This window comes from Puma concolor, chromosome C1, assembly GCF_028749965.1.
Source record: "Puma concolor isolate L17-30 chromosome C1, mPumCon1.1.hap2, whole genome shotgun sequence".
In the NCBI taxonomy this organism is placed as follows: domain Eukaryota; kingdom Metazoa; phylum Chordata; class Mammalia; order Carnivora; family Felidae; genus Puma; species Puma concolor.
Window position 1 is genome coordinate 134,641,721 of NC_141674.1, and position 18,050 is coordinate 134,659,770.

At 33.5% G+C, this 18,050-nt stretch overlaps 1 long non-coding RNA gene across 2 annotated transcripts in view; it reads right to left on the minus strand.

The window, feature by feature from the left end:
• Positions 1 to 1,200: 1,200 nt before the first annotated feature.
• Positions 1,201 to 18,050, minus strand: part of LOC147578448 (uncharacterized) — a 58,816-nt gene continuing 41,966 nt past the window's right edge. The window contains exons 3-4 of one of the 2 annotated variants that reach the window (XR_015254278.1): positions 16,028 to 16,146; positions 1,201 to 1,372 (exon numbers count right to left, since the gene is read on the minus strand). This is a non-coding gene — a long non-coding RNA (uncharacterized LOC147578448). The remainder of the gene's footprint in view (positions 1,373 to 16,027; positions 16,147 to 18,050) is intronic. The other variant, XR_015254279.1, reaches the window with a different exon arrangement.

Genomic DNA, 18,050 nt, shown 5'->3' on the forward strand with positions numbered 1-18,050 from the left:
ACAATAGCTAGGCCTGGAGCATCTTGTGAATCTTCTTTGGCAACTTCCTGTTTGCCTTTATGTCCCCAACTACATGGTATATAACCAGTCACTGCAGCTCTTTATGCCCATGGGTCCTGTCTATGTGCTTTAATAAAATCATCTTTTTGCACCAAAGATGTCTTCAAGAATTCTTTCTTGGCTGTCAGCTCCAAACCCCGTGAACCATCACCCCAAAACTTCATCACTATCCTTTTGATAAATTCACAAAATCATAACCTAAATTCTACTTCAAAAGAGCAGTTTGATTTTAGGTGTACCCATGTTTAATTTTGTCCACCTGACTCTTTTCTTCTACTCCTATTCCTCATTTTCTCCTTCCCCCTCTTTCTGTTGCCCTTCTTTTTATTTCCTTCCAAAGTTCACAGTTTGTCAATAAGGATGTACATGTGGATGTTTGTGTATAAGTTAAAGAATATGCCTCTTCAGACATCAGCCTTTGGGAATTTCAGGATTCAGGAGCAGGTCAGAAGCTGGAATTAGTTGAAAAAGGCAAAAGAGACTTTATGGCCAGTAAACAACACTTGATCACCCTGGAATGTACAATTCTGCCAAGCATCAAAGTGTGATAGAGGCCCTCCCTAAGGAATGTGGTGGAGGCCTTCTCAGAACAAAGGAAGGCAACATGCAACATGGCCCAATCAACTCCTATACATGTATGCATAGCTCTGAAACAACTCTGTAACTTGGGCTATGTCCAGTCAGACTATATGTGTCACCATATATGGAGACAAAGAAATAGAAATTGCATAAAAGTCTACACCCCACTGCACTCAGGCTCAACCTTTATGGGGTCTTAGCCTGCTAAGCCTATGCTGGCACAATAAAGCTGCTTCCTGGAAAGAAGAGCCTCAGTGTCCCATATGTCTGTGTGAGAATCCTGCTACAAAAGAACCTATGCTAAACTTGAGGGACAGCTGTTGTTCAGTTCACTATGCCAAAGAATCAAAGTGTGTAGTTTTGCTGATAAAACTTTTGAAAGGTCAGTCTTCTCAACCAAGTGCTATTGAGGGAAAACAGAGCAGAGAGCAAGAAGACAATAGGGTCTGAGTCATACCGTGGATTCATTCCCTTTACATGAGAAAGTGTTCACCTCAAGAACCTAGGAAAGCAGTTAAACCAGCCATCTGAAATAGACATTGTGGACGACCATCACCTGTATCAACCTCTTGGTGTTTGTTTTTATTTATGTTTTTATCTTGTTGCTCTTGCCTTCTCTCTTTTAGCAATGTAAGAATTCCATGGATAATTTCTTCATTTCTAATTTTAACATTTTCTCTTTTTTTTCTATAAGGAAAGTGCTGTTCATTTCTCATAAAAATGTAGAGAACACCTATAAAAAACAAAAAAAAACAGATTCAAGGTGGGAAATAAAGGCAGAAGGAAATGGCAGATAACACGTTGAGAAATAACTTGAGGCTGGCAGACTAAAACATTTCTCCAGGAACTCCCTACTGTCTTAATGTTAATGCTTTGCTAGAGGGAAAAACAACCTTAGCTTGACAATAGCTAGGCCTTTAGTATCCTGTGAATCTTCTTTAGCATATGAAAATCCCTATGGAAACTTGCCCTTAACTTTACCTCCCCCAACTCCCAAGTATATAACCAGTCTCTCCTCATGGTCCCAGGGCAGCTCTTTCTGCCACAGGTCCTGTCCCCATACTTTAATAAAATCACCTTTTTGCACCAAACATGTCTCAAGAGTTCTTTCTTGGCCATTGGCTCTGGATGCCCACCACTCCAAAACCTCATCACTATCAAAAGCCACTTTTAAGAAGTGGCCACTTTAAAACGACAGCCACTTTTAAAAAATATTGATGTTTTGACTTGACCCTTGGTATGACCTGAATATTTCTTTCCCAAAACATTGAGTTCCTTAAGTATTAGTTGACTTCATCTCAGGTAGAAACTTCATCTTATATACATTTCAAAAAATGGAGGGAGAGGCACAGGTCAGGAATTCCTATAACTTCTCTATAACTTTCTATAACTTACCTATAAACTTTATCAACACCAAATAATACAGGAATAACTAAAGAGAAGCTACAACTAGAAGCAACGAAGGTTTACAGGCTTATTTAGCAGTGAAGAATAAGAGAACTAAAAACAGGGAAGACATATTGATTCAGAAGGGACGTGGTTAGCCATCCAAATTTCCATGTTGCATACAGCTATGCTTAGCCTAATCACACCGAAGCAGAAGCTAGTAGTAAATTTCCCCTCAAAAGCATAAGTCTTTATAGCTCTGGAGACATAAAATATCTCTATAGCATATAGAGTCAGTGTCTACTGAGTATGTGTGCATCCACTTCTGTCCTAGCAAACAAAACAACAATAAGGAAATAGTGGTTCGTCCTAGGTTTGTGGGAGATTGGCAGGGAAGAGGTCATAGGTAAGATGGTGTGACAGCTGCATTAGAGTAATATCTCCAATATTCCATGATCATATTCATAAAATGTGTTCATGTAAGCTTTCAAATACCTACTCATTTATATTTAGTGTAGTCTGTCTTAAAGATGTCTAGCTCATTTTCCACATTCATAACATCTCTGCTTAAATGTTATCTCCTCAGAGAATTATTTCCTGAATTTTATATATTCAGTAGCCCACCACCACATACTTGTTTACTGTCATGTCACTTTATCTTAATTTCTTCATAGCATTTATCATCTGAAATTATCTTATTTGGTAAATTGTTTATTTGTTTATCTCTCATCTTTCTTCAATAGAATGGAAACCTAATGTAATCAAGGTAGTTGTCTATGTTCCTGATCATTTTATTACTAAATACAGAGCTGAAAATATTACCTAGAACACAGCAGGTATTTGATAAATATTTATGATAGAAATTTAAGTAAAACAAACAAAAAAAAAAAACAAAACAAACAAATCGAATGCATGTAAGATCCATAGCTTCAGTGATTATTTTGTCTTCTTTTTCTTTTTCATTGTTCTGAAAGCCATTTGTTAAAATTCCCCACTGTTACTGTGGATTTTTCTTTTAGCTCTATACATTTTTTCTAATTAACAATTAAAGACATTTTATTATATGCATACAAATTAAGAATTAGGGAGTGGAGAAAGGTGTCAGAGACTAAACAGGCAACAAGTATTCACAAAACATTTGACCTTAAACCAGTTTACCATTTCCAAGTTCTCTTTCATGTTTCTGTCACCTTTCCTACACTATTGTGTCTTCCTTCTTACACTATATGCAGAGAGTCAGGGCTAAAAATTACTCAAAGAGCACTTGTTTCAGACTTTCATAGCACTCATATATAGCTGGGAGATCAAAACAAAGACATCATACACCGTTCAGCATGAAAAAAAAAAGCATGAAAAAGTCTTTTTTTTGGTTTCCTTCTTTTTTTCACACAAAAAATAATAATATTTTATTATGCATTCTGCATCTTTTAAATGAGCATTGTACTCTGAGGACGAAAGCAATGTGTTTTATTTTAACTAACACATGACATAAAATTTCCAGTTGAGTCATGGAAAGAGTGAAAAAAAAAAAAAAAGAGAAAAATGAGCCAGACAGTGAGACAGTGCTGAATGCACAGATAATAAGGAAATGGTTTCCTTGGCAACAATAACACTTCGGAAGGTTTCAGACAAGAGTACAACTGGGTACAAAGTATCTGATAAAAATATATTGCAAGAGAAGGAAATTGTGCAAATTTAACAGTACCAGAATATGCACTGTAAATCTGAATGTGATTGCTGAAAATTTAGATAGATAGATAGATGATAGATAGATAGATAGATAGATAGATAGATAGATAGATAGAGATAGAGATATAATTTTTCTAATTGATTTTATTTTCTCTTTTTTTGGTGTGAAGTATCATTTGGGATGAAGTAGCATTTGGGAGGCCCCATTAATATAACAAAGAAATTTTAAAGTAATCAAAGGATATTTATGCTTGGAAGAATCAAAATCCATTGACAAAAACATCAAAGTATATCTCCAAAAAAGAAAAAAAAAAAAAATCAGACACCTGTTGTGGGACTCCTAATATCTCCTTTAAACTCCATTTCTTCAGAGAAGGATAATAGTCTTAATTTTCAACCATCAAGAATAAGAACTATTTTGGGTCATTTTCCAGTTCTGTACACTTAAAAATAATTTATGCTTAGCATTTAGTTTTCAAAGCTAAATTGGGAGTACAGGTCATCATGATATTAATCTATTGTATAAACTTTGGATAAACAGAGTCAACTGGTCATTCTGATGGGTATATTCTATTACATATAATAATGACAACTTAGTATTTCATCTTCTTAGGCACTGTCCTGCATCTTGCATCCTTCAGGGATATAAAGAATAAAGGCTATTGGATCTCTAAAATTGCCAACTCTCAGGGATGCCTGGGTGGCTCAGTTGGTTAAGCGTCTGACTTCTGCTCAGGTACATGATCTCATAGTTCATGAGTTTAAGCCCCGTGTCAGGCTCTGTGCTGACAGCTCAGAGCCTGAAGCCTGCTTCAGTTTGTGTCAGCCTCTCTCTCTGCTCTCACCTGCTCACACTCTGTCTCTCTCTCTCCCTCTCAAAAGTAAAAACATTGAAACAATAATAAATTAATTAATAAAATAAAATATTGCCAATTCTGGGGGGAAAAATTCAAATGTCTTAAGCTAAAATGTGTCAACATTGTAAAAATCCTATTTAATATGCCTACTTGTGCACAAAATAATGTTTTTTATTATAACATAATTTTATAAAGATGATTCTGTATTCTAAGATGTATTTGATTGGCATCAATATGTAAGGAAGCTGCACTATTCAATTCTCCTGACTAACTTATATACTAGAGATAATCATAGAAAGTAGTGAATGAGCTTTAGTTCATTTGTATCTGTGATTACCACTTAAGTTTTTTGAGAACTCGGCATGCCTAAGATGCTAACTCCTAAGGTAGTAAGAAAAGTGGTATTTCTACAAGGAAATTGAAAATAAAGGAACTATTTTAGCTTTTTAATATTCCAGGTACACTTGGAGACTTGCTGAAAAAATGTAGAAAGGCAGAAAGCAATTCTATTTATTAATTTTGTCCTTAATTACAGCTAATATTAAGAAATTTAAATAAAAGAAATATATGCCTATGCTTAATTTTTAATTTTAGTTCTCTAGAAAAATATTCCTGGTCAAAATTTTAGCAAAGGGTCTGTTTTTGACTAATGTAAATGATTCATTTATCTGTAACAATGATGGTCAATTTCTAATAAGTAGAAAGCAGGAAATAAAATTGAAATGTTCTATACAACAGTATATGGATACCCACATTTTTTTTCATTCACTTCTATTTCTGGTAAATTGTATTTAAAATATCATTGTTAAAAGGAGTTTCTAATTCTACCTCTTTTGTAATATATATTGGCAGAGAAAATGTCCTTGCCTTTAGTTCTGAACTTTTAAGATTAATTTTTTAGTTTATTTAAATTCTCATGTCAAAGGACTATTATTTTGAGACTGAAAAGTCCTGTACTTGGGTAGAATACAAACTTTTCTTTCCATTTTATGAGATTGGTACAGGGCACAAATCATTATTACCCATGCTAATTGACTTACCATTGACAATTTGATGATTTTTATAGAGATAATTTCTAATGTGCACATTTCTAGTAATTTTCAGCATGATATCAATTTCATTTTATTGGAGATTTGTTAAAAAAAAAACTTTATAGAGAGCCTACTATAGCCTTAATATTTGAATGGATACTAAGAATCTGAAAATGAAGACTAGAGCAAGGACTTTGCTCTAAAATAAATTACACACTCCCTAGGGGGAAAGATATGACTGTCAAATTACTTTCACATACTCTATTTGGCCACATCTCTGGGCCTAGATACAAGTTAATAGTGTATCTAGTCATCAAGTTCTATCTGAAATGCCACTAACTCTATACCTGCACTGATTTCACCCTGCTAGATACAGACTCTTGCACTGTAGTTTCTTCCCCCATAGGATTATTCGTGAATTGAATACCATCAGCTCTAAGTTGTACATTGTTTTCACAGTTATCATAAGATCAGGAAAGGATTCCCATCATGGAGATACACTAAAGTATATATAGGCAGGAGTGAAGCCGGAAGGGTCATCAAAAAGCATTTAAGAATGAAGAATCTTGCAGAGTGGATGGGAGGGGCCTATACCAAGTGGGGATTATAGGATGACTAACATTAGCCATGATTTGAAGGATGGGTAAGTGAGACAGAGAAGTAAAGTCATATGCTGATGAAACCTGTGTGAAGATGGTGACTGTGATGGCACAAGAGAAGTGATGGAATTAAAAAATAAATGAAAACTTAGAGAACTGTCTGGCCTTGATGAAAGAGTGGATGTTAAGGGAGAAAGACAAATCTAGAGCCAGGATAGAATCAGGAAATAAGAATGCAGTGCAAACCAGTGAGAGATGTTCTGGGTTCAAGTTTTAATCATCCTACTAATTGGTGGATTTTTAGTAATTTTTTTTTTAACATTTCTTAGCCTCAGTGTTTTAATTGCAAAAGATAAAAATAATACTTCATCCAGTAGTTACCAAGACTAAACAAAGTGATACAATATAAATTCCTTAATCTGGTGTCTGGCAGGTAGGGAGAATTGAATAGCTATTACTATATACTTTAATATTAATCTGTTATTACATTAATAATAATAACATATTAACTTATAATTTAATCAAATTGATAAAATTATTATTCTGATTTGAACCTAGGTAACCCCAGCCAAAGATGACAAGTAAAGTGGCATCTAAATGAAAACTGCTTGCAGGAAAGAAAATATTCTAAATATTTTTATTTAAATAATTATTGAGGATTGTAGAAACTAGGCCAAGGAGTTAGAACAAGGAATGAGAAGAGAGACCTTTCTGTAAATCTTTTTGAGTTGAGCTGAAAGTGGTACCTCATCTACTCCTATGATGTCCTGGGAAGCACAGACTAAAACTAAATAAAATGTTGTAAGCCAAACTGGTCTCTGCCTTTAGTTTGCTACCCCAAATCCAGGTGGTTTCTGCTGAGACTAGTAACCAGCAATGTTATATAATTTGGAAATAGGGTGTATAATCCTAAAAACCAAGGGAATTTCAGAATGTATCAATAAAACATGAGATAAAAATTATAAGAAACATCCACTAGATTGAAAGCCCCATGAGGGCAGAGATTATATCTTGTTCTATTTATAGCTGCACACCCAGTGAGTCTTGTTCTGAACAAGGATATTTTGAGTGAATGAAATATTAAGAGCTAATGCAAATTTTTAAAAAATGTTTATTTATTTATTTTGAGGGACAGAGAGAGAAAGCAGGGGAGGGGCAAAGAGAGAGAGAGAGAGATGGAGAATCCCCAGCAGGACCCACACTGTCAGTGCAGAGACTGACTCAGGGCTCAATCTCAGAAACCAAACCATATGACATTATGACTTCAGCTGAAATCAAGAGTTCAAGGCTTCACTGACTGAGCCACCCAGGTGCCGGAGTTAATACATATATGACTACCATTTATTATGAGCTGTCTCACGACTGCCCATTTTGTGAGAGGTGGCATCAAGAGGTGACTCTACATCTGTTTGATTTCAACATGTATTTTGTCTTTCCACATATGTGTCCGTAACTGAGTTCAATGTTTGGTGACATGCTAGTGCTTTTAGTGATGCACACCGGAGACAATGTGATTGATTAATAAGATTAGTTTTCAGGTTTTTTCACTACTAAAGTGTGTTCTTTGCTTTTCAGAAGTAACATTAAAATTTTAAAATAAAAATTAAATTTTTCTACAGACCTTATATAGATGTGCTAATATCATAGGTATCAAGATATAATTTGAAATATGAACCCTCTAACTGAAGGAATTTTACCCTGATTTAACTATACTTTTTCCTGAGCTCTTATTTTTATGTAATTAATTTAAAATATCTTTAGGAGATAGCTGGTGCTTTTTGACCTACATTAAATTCAGAGGTACTTTCTGTTAGTTTTCCAGATAAATAAAACTGTCTGTCTGAAATTCAGTTCTAATGAAACACTCTACTCAAGGGCTTTGTGAAAGTAACTCCATTTATAACATGTCCTTCTGGAAATTGAAAGCAACTTCTGAATGGCACAAAGCTTCAAAAATATTGTTAAGTGCTTCTTTGTCATTGTTAAATAAATATTGGTAGGCATCAGAATTTTCCAAGGAACATTTAGAATTACTATATATAAGTATTAGGAATTCAATCCTAACTACACATTGGATTTAAGGGTGTCTCAAAGTTAATATAGGTAAAATAACTTATTTTATCTTTTATATCTTTGTTTTTTGAAACCAGCATATAAAAGTGGATTAATGTTAATTTTTGGAAGCAACAGAAATGTATGTTTTGGCTTCTCAGGTTCTACAATTTCTTCTAAGTTTATGCTGAAAATAGGCCACATATTTTAAATGCATCAATATATAAATCTCACTTTTTCTAAGGCAATAGTAGACCTTTTTATTTAGAGTCTTCGATATTAGTTTAATGACCCTTTATTTTCCATAAGCTCACTTTCAGGATCATTTTATACAGTAAAAGCCAAAATAGACATGACATGAAACCACATTTTATACTTTGGATATTCACTAACTGTTCAGGGTTTTATTTTGTTTTCTTTTGCTTGTTTTTAAATTTTTCCTCAGTAACTCTATTCTTTAAATTATAGTAACGCACAGGGACAACTGAAATTGGAGAGCACAATTCTTTTCCTAAATGTTTTAGTATTCTTACTCATAGTTTTGTTTTACATTATTTTATTGATAAATATACTAAACCTAAGGAATAACTTATCTTTGCAATCTCATCAATTTAAAAGCTACATTTGATTTAATTAATAGGAGGAGTTTATGGGAAAAGCTTTTATCGATGGGCATTGGTTTAAGATATCTTGGCCTTTTGAGAACAATGCACTATAATAATTGGTCTAAGATCATGTTAGAGAGGGCAGGTCACTTTATATTCTCTCCCAACTAATAGAGGAGTCAGGTGAGGTTGCTTCCTGACACGGCTACTATTTCATTATTTTGGCTGATATTACTGACCTGAAGAAGCTATTTCCAGTATTACTTGGACCCAGCAGATAATGGTCACTGACAATCACAGTGTAAACACAGAAAACAAGCCAGTTTCTTTGCATCTGGACCTCAATTTACTGTTAATTTTCCATTCTTGATTACACGATGAATCACACCTATTATGTCCATTGTATTGTGATCTAAAAAAAAAGATAGGTAATTGTGGTAGAGTCATCAGAACAAGTAATGTTCTGGATGTAGGGAAGCTGTAGTCTCCCTCAGGTTTTGAAACAGCGAGACTTTGGCCAAATCATTTTATGCAGCGATTCTCAAATTTCTTTGCATGCTGTAGTCATGGGAGCATCTTAAAACAAATCAGAATGCTAACGACTGATTCCCGTTGCTAGAATTTGATTCTTCTATAATTTATTTTTAGAAAATAAAATATCCAGCTATAATGTTGGTACATTTGTTTTCTGGTTTTTGTTGTTGTTGTTTGTTTTTTGCAAATATGTAGTAGCACACTTAATCTAAAATTGAAAAGCCAAGAATAAATATTTAACATACCATATAAGTTTTAACAATGAAATGCACTTCCATTTTTAAGTGATTTTGAAACTGTAGATAGACATTGTCCTTAAAGACATTTTGTGTCCTCATTTTCTTCTTTAATGCAGTCTGTATAATCTAATCTAAAAATGAATAGAATCAAATCTAATCCTAAATGTGATGTTTTTAGAGGATATAGACTTCTGATTCCTTTACCTTTTCAGTTAAAAATATACTTGGAAGTGAAGATATAAACATGTTTTTTTTCAAATCATTACTTATTATTTTAAATTATTTTAAATTATGTGAATAAGGGGCCAAATCTAGAGATTATATTAGATCCAGAAAATGGAAAAGAACAGAGGGAAACTGGCATATAAATTTTCCATATCTAACTTAATTTCTCATGCCTTCGAATCTCGGCATGTGAAGCCATATTTGTCATTCTTCCCTTGATATTTCTGGCTGTACCATTTTGCCTCCCTGTATCTAGCTATGAGAATTTGCACAGGACATGCATCGCAATCTGTCATTTTGTGGCTCCAAATTCTCTTTAATTCCTACTGAATTTGCAAAAATCATTAAAATTGATCAAAAAAGTTTGGTCAAGAATCATATTTTCACAGTTTATACCAAGAAAATTAAGTTAAAGTTGAAGATAAAGCATATAGGATTGAATTTGCATCATACGCTATTGGACTCCCATCTCCAATGTAGAAGAAAGAGCTGAACATAGACACATTCCATGTTCACCTCATAGAGAAATTAAGACCCTCTGGAGATGAAAATGTTTTTGCGGAAAAGCCTCTTGTCTATATCTTTTTGTCCCTTGCTTGTCTAGTAGCTTCATTGTATTGATTACTATCAAGCTATTTCTTAAACTCCTATTTCCACAATTGTAAATTTTTGAGACTCCAGAGTTTCAGTCCCCAAAATGATTCTCTCTTCAAAATCATAGGCTGCTTTTATGTTTAGAGTATTTCAGTGAAGTGTCCCACATATGTCAGTGCCAGGTACTATGTCACTCCTTTATCTATAGTCTTTAACAGAAAAATGTCATACTTTTATATCTTCTTGAGAATCTACCTATTTTTGATACAAATTTATTTTGTGCCACATGAACTCACTGATTTATCCCTTGACTTCACTTTGAATCCATTATTTTATTATTTTTTGTTTCATCGTTTTGTATATATATTTGCTTCCTACTTCATTTTAATCAGTGTATCCTTAGATTTCCCCTTCTTATGTTGCCCACTAACAACAATATACAAAACTCTTTGTCTATTGCTATTTGAGAATTTAGAGACTACATATTGTCTCAGAATATAAAGGGGCTTAAGGTTAAATTATCTAAATCTACATTATCTATCTATTCTAAAATTCTATATTTTATACTTTGATTCTAATGTCTTCACTTTTTTTAACTGTTCAATTCAATTAGCACTTATTAATTCTCTGCTAATTGATGACATTGCACTATGGGTTGAAAGCAAAGAACAATTAACCCTCAGGAACTTTACAGTCATGGCCCCAAATGTCAATATGCCACAAGCATCCATCAATTTAATTTGATTTAAAATTGGCTTTTGCTAGTTACTTGAATACACCAACAGTTAATGGTTCCCTTCAGTGAACTAAATGTGAATAGTTATTATCCTGTAAGTATTACTCCTGAGGTGAAAGAAAATGTGAGCTCTTATCATAGATACCCTCACCACCCTTGCCCACAACCTTCTGAAGACCTGACCCTTCACATATTTGAAAGATATTTTACCATCCTTTCTAGTAGATAAGAACTTAAATTTAATTACAGTAAGTCCAAAATTATAGCTTTTGGGAAAGAGTCACATACTAAATCCAGGTTTATAGATAACCATAAAATTGAAAAAGTTGGTACTTAGACCAAAGTTAGAACTGACTTTTAATACCAAGTTATTGAGCAGCCCATTTAGATTAAGGGGAAAAGCAAAACATTTCACTCATGGATTGCTATCTCCTTTTGAAGGTTGGCAGCTTATTATTATTTTTTTGGTCTGTTTTTTTGAAAGCTGTTATAAAATAACTTCATTATAAAATGTGTTAACATGTGTAGCTGGCCAAGATAATAAAAATTCTTAAATGCAACTCAGAGTCAGTTTTCAAATGCACTATCCTAATCTAATATATAGGATTTAAATAACATAAGTAAAATGTGGTCAGCTAAAATTTCTATTGTTTTCCATCATGTGAAATGTGCACATCGCAATAATGCCTATTTTGTTCTTATTTATGTTATTGCAATTTTGTTTTGAATAGGCTTTATTTCTGAGGTGTGAATTCTTTCACTTTCACATGGATATTAATATTCTGTGGGAAACAAACAAGTAGGCAAATCTTAAAACACACTACAATGAACTAAAATTCTGTAGGATAAATCATTTTCCAGAAGAGAAAATAAGGGGGAATATTGAACTTTCCATCAAATAGCTCATTTAAAAATGTTCTATCTTCTGGACCTAGTCTCTTTGAAAACTGCATCTTCTTTTCATTGTTCTTCTACTTTTCTTTCTATTGTCACTTTTTTCGCCTTCATCTAAATCATCATCATAGTCAACACGAATTGTGCTACTTATCATGTGCTGGACACTGTTCTCAATAATTTCATGTATAATCTGATTTACCATTCGTATCTCCACAAGGTAGATACTATTATTACTTTCCTTTGCACAGATTGGAAAAGTGAAATATGTAGAGATTTACAGTTTTTCTTACCATATCTCTATTTCCCGAAAGCCCTTGTCATCTTAGAATAGATGAATTTTGCCCAAGCTTTTCTTGAACACAAAAATTAACTTAGAATTTGAAATGCAAAGTTGTTAATAGGATATGAACACAATTTATGCAACCCTCCCTCCTTACTATTCAAGTATGAATCTGGTCCTCATCTGAGGAATTTCAAGAACTCAGTATTTCAGAAAATGATCAGACCAGACCCTCTCTGGCATAAAAATTCGTTCATGCTAATCAAATATATAAAAAATATCTCTGATACATCGAAGTGTCAATGTATTTATTTTCAATGAGAAATTTAATTTCCTGAGGTACAGTGATATTTGCACAGACTAAAGATGAGGGCTAGGCTAGTCTCATCCTTGAATAGCAAGGAAGGAGGGATGTATGAGTTATATTCGTATCTTATTAACACTAACACCCCTTTTCAGTCTCCCCCGAGACACATTCTAGGCACCCAGCTGCCCTTTTATTAAAGAATTTACTATTTATAATCTCCTCTGGCCCCAGCCTACTTTCCATGTCTATTCGCAGATTACTTAAAATACATCTATGCCATCATCCCAATTAACTAACACCCTCAAAGTTATATTTCTTTTTCCTTTGTCTCCTTTCTTCCTTACGTCTCTTTTCCCTTCAAGGTAAGACTTACTTTCTATTTTTCTGTAACTGCTGTAACATCCTTTGATTTCCACTCCTAATGTTATCACTCTGGTAAGAAACATCACTATGTCCTCCCTAGAAAGTTGTAATAGTCCCTGAATTAGAGTATCCAATAAATTGTCTCCTTTACCAGAAGATTCATTTTCTTAAAGTATAGCTCAAATAATATTATTCATTTTCACAGGGTCACCCATTGTCTACTGAATTAATGAATAAAATTTTTTTAAAAACCATACTTGAACATTGAAGAACATTCAATACTTCACTAATCTCCTTAATATATCCCTCATGGCTCTCTTAAATAACTCTACACTTTTTTTAAATTTTCTCATTCCTATCTTTTTCCTAGAATAATTTCCCTTCCAATCTCTTGCCTACTAAAATTTCTATCACTCTACAAGGCTATTTATTTTTACTTATTTATTTTTATTCTATTTTGGAGAGAGAGAGAGAGCGTGCAAGCAGGGAAGAGGGGCACAAGGAGACAGGCTCCATGCTCAGCAAGCTCCAAGCCCAATGCAGGGCTCAATCCCACAACCCTGGAATCATGATCTAAGCCAAAATCAAGAGTCGGTTGCTCAAATGACTGAGCCATCCAGGCATCCATAGAAGGCCATTTAAACATCACCTCCTCAATACAGTCTTCCAGAGCTTCAGTACATAGATATCATTTATCCCTCTGACTTCTCAGAGGACTACATTTTTACTTTCCTCATAACACAATTATTCTTTCTTATGTTAGAAATACTTTATAATCATATGTTTCCAACAGCCCATTAGACCATAACTTCTAAAGATCAAAGACTATGTCTTACTCACTTTTGTTTACCTATAATATCAGCTTGTCCCATTAAAAATTTTTTTAATGTTTTTGATTTATTTTTGACAGAGAGAGAGAGAGAGACAGAGACAGAGCATGAGTGGGGGAGGGGCAGAGAGAGAGGGAGACACAGAATCCGAAGCAGGCTCCAGGCTCTGAGCTATCAGCACAGAGCCTGATGTGGGGCTTGAACCCACGAACTGCAAGATCATGACCTGAGCCAAAGTCAGATGCTCAACCAACTGAGCCACCCAGGTGCCCCCATTTTAAATTATACAGATCAAAATGAAGCCTTTGGAACCCTTGCTTTTAGTTTTATTTCATCCTGAAACTTTGCTTCTCTGACATTTACCCCCTAAAGATTTCTGTTTCAGCATAATTTCCCATTAAGTGAACAGTTTCAACTTGTATATGAAAAGTTGTAGGCAGCAGTTTGTATCCAGACAGGATTTAATTGTCTTCAATAATATTTGAGTCTAATAGAGTCATATTTATTAGATGGTTGCTGTAAGAAATGCAGTTTAAATAGAAAATTAATGATTTATTTAATTATATACGGTTGAAGAGTATTATCAGTAATGGTTCTTCTCAGTTTTCCCTTGAAACACCCAATGTATCTCAATGTTCAAATAATTTCAAAATTAAATTTAGTTACCCTTTCATTCAGACACCATGGGCTCTTTGGAGTGGTTTTTGTTTATTGATTGTTTTGCTGGGTTTTTGGAGTTTTTTTAAGGTGTTTAGTGTAATGGATGTCCTTTATAGTTCTCCAAGTTAGTATTTGGTAAGGGAACATTGCTGAGAAGACAGCATATGTGAGGAATTGAGATGTGCCAGGTATGGCATTGGGCATTTAATGCTTATGGTTTATGCTCAGATATAGTGTAGTTTCATCAATGAACTCAGAAAAGCAGACTGGATATTTGGCATATTCCTTTCCAATCTGTTTCAGAGTATTTTATTTATGATATGGACAATCTTTGATTTTTTTTTTTTTTGTTAAAGAGATGAAATCTCACTGTACACAAACAGAGGGAATTATAACATGTTGGCTAATTTAAAAAGATGTCAAACTAATAAGAGCACCCTTTATTACAAGCACATATGGAAAAAATCTTCTTGAAAATGTAATTTCTTACCGTTTTCTTAAACCAATGAGATATTTCCTCCTAAAAGAATCTTGATTATATGTGCTGAAACCCTTTAGGACTGCTTCTATATGATATACTTTATTAGGCTAAGTGTTTTCTCTTTATACCTACTAAAATAAAATTGGGGGCTTATATTATACTTTGTTTTCTCCACTTTTTGAAAAGGTAGTTTAAACAGTAAAGCCATGTCCAGTTTTGTTGATATTGTTTTTCAGCTTTCTTTTAACTTAATCAGACATAGAATTAATATGTTTCTCTCTCCGTCTCTCTCTCTCTCTCTCTCTCTCTCTCTCTCTCTCTTTATCCTTCTCTCTTTCTCTCTCTCTCTCTCTCTCTCTCTCTCTCTTTTTAGGTTTAGGTTTAGGACCTCAAATTAAAATTGTAAAGTACTGCTGGAAGTCAAGATAAGTTAGAAAATGACATTAAGTCTCATAGTATCTGGACACTTGCCTCTTTTTCTTGCTTTACTTGACTATAAGGTAAGCAGTGCACATTAATTTAGATAGATAGATAGATAGATAGATAGATAGATAGATAGATAGACAGATAGATAGATAGATATAGATGTAGATAGATAGATGTAGATGTAGATATAGATATAGATGTAGATGTAGATATAGTTATAGATATAGATATAGATAGTACTATAGTCCAGTGAAAAGACATGGGCCAGAAATCAAGAAACTGTCTCCACTTTTATCTCTGGCATAACTAGGTGTATGAGCTAACACACATCATTTCCTCCATGGTAAAATATGTACTCTAATTTACTTGCTTTAAATTTTTATGAGGTTAAACTAAGATATTGGATCCAAAACTATTTTGTTTTAAATAAGCCTGTGTACTGTGCAAATTCAGGCGGAGGTAGCAAGTTGTATTATAAAGTATAAGAGAAAAAAAAAGTAAATTAGTTGAGAAGGAGTAAATAGAACAAAAGCATCTCCAATAAATAATTATCTTCTCAATTAAGTTTGCAGTATGATATTTCTAAATAAATCTTACCTATACCTAGTCTCTTTTGGAGGTCAGTGAATGAATACCGATTGCAGCATGTGATTACTGATGATGATACTGATGACGAATGGAGCGTATAGTTGACACTCATGTAAGGGCTGGAATATCTAACAGGATGATGGAGACAAAGTAAATATTGTGAATATCTAGGAGGTCCTTCTAGTTCTGAAAACATACCCTAAAATTTTTGAAGTTTATTTTCTTTAAGCTCAGGCTCTTACAGAGCCTAGAAAAATATTATTAAAAATGTAAAGTCATAATAGCAAATAAAGAGATTATAAAAATTATGTTCAATGGAAAATTCCAAACAATATATAGCTATATTATAGTATGTATCTCAAGTTAATTTCCCTAATCTTTTAAAATATTTCTAAAACAAGGAGTGACTTCTTTTCATTCTTTTTTAAAAAAATTTTTAATGTTTATTTATTTTGAGAGAGACAGACAGACAGAGCACGAGCCAGGGAGGGGCAGAGAGAGAGGGAGACACAGAATCCGAAGCAGACTCCAGGCTCTGAGCTGTCAGCACAGAGCTTTACATACATACTTTACATAATATCTAAAAATCATCTTTAAAAAATGAATTGCTGAGTTGTACTTGTTCTGTGGTATTTTACACTTGATCCCTTTGAAGCAGGGATCCCCAAGTCTCCTTTATATCCACATATTGCTAACAACTGTTTTTTGGTGCTTTTCCAGATATTGCATGTACCTTTCGGTTTTAAATTTTATTTTGAAAATGTGTGTTTGCTAAATTATAGAATGTCTAAGGAGGCATTTAAATTCAAACTACTGTATTGGGATATTTGGAGCAAAATTATAATTGTATTTTTTATGCTGTCTTTTCCTTTGGCATCTCAGGAAAATCCATGTCTGATGCAGTCTACATACTGCAAGAAAGAATAGTATGTCTTCTCAGTAATTTATCACTTTCTGTATGATGGAAAGCCTCATTTTCTAAAAGAAATATCAGAAAAGTGAAGGAAAGCACTTTGTGCATTATTATATCATTTTATCTAGAACAAAAAGAATGGTTTAATACTTCCTGTAATTCCACTTTTTCCTTCTGCATACAAAGTAAGTAACACAAGTTCAAGATTAACAGATCCTAATTGAAATGCTAAAAGACAAATATACAGTGTAATTATCCAGTTTGAAGTTTAACATTTTTGAAGATATTTCAATGTGAAAAAATCTGTTCAGAGACTTCTTAACACATGTCATATTATAGAAAGAAATGAGCACTGATTTTTCTAGATATTTTCAGTGCCTAACAAAATATGGTATTTTATCTTGACATTGTGACCAAGCACCATATTTTTTAACAGATGCCATTTCTCTTCTGATTACTGTATCCCATTATGAATTACCTCAGTTGGGAAGAGGAGGGGGAAAGTTTTTCATCAAAAAATATATCTATGCACCTGAAATACACTATGTTCTGAAGATAATGTACACATACAATAATCCATCTTTGCCAAATTGAAAAATCATCAAACCTTTAGAGCAGAAATACTGAGGTCTTGGGAGACACCATAAAACCATTAGAGTGGTATATTTGTACTTAGAAAGATAGTATTCTTCTACCCCAATAAAACCTTTTCATATCTCCAAACAATAATGGCAGCAATGTAAATTGAATTATCTATAAAATATTATGTTTTTATTATAGCATTGCTAAAAAGATTTTCCAGGCTACAACGTTGTTAGAAAGTGCTATTATGCCGTATGTACCAAGGCTTCTAATTAGACTTGTCAATCATTGATTGATTATCACTATAAGATGAAAGAGTAACTGCATCCCAACAATTATATTATCTTAAGGGTACAAAATGCAATGTTCTGCTCTCGGCTGTTAGCAAGATTTCACTGAGTGAAGGTCTGTTCTATCACCACAGGCTGTTCAAAGGCCCTTCTGAGAACCCAAATGGCACATTAAGCTCTAGAAATATTGCCGCTCAAAAGAAAATGCCTACTAGAGTGAAATTGACTAAATTTTAATTGATGAATA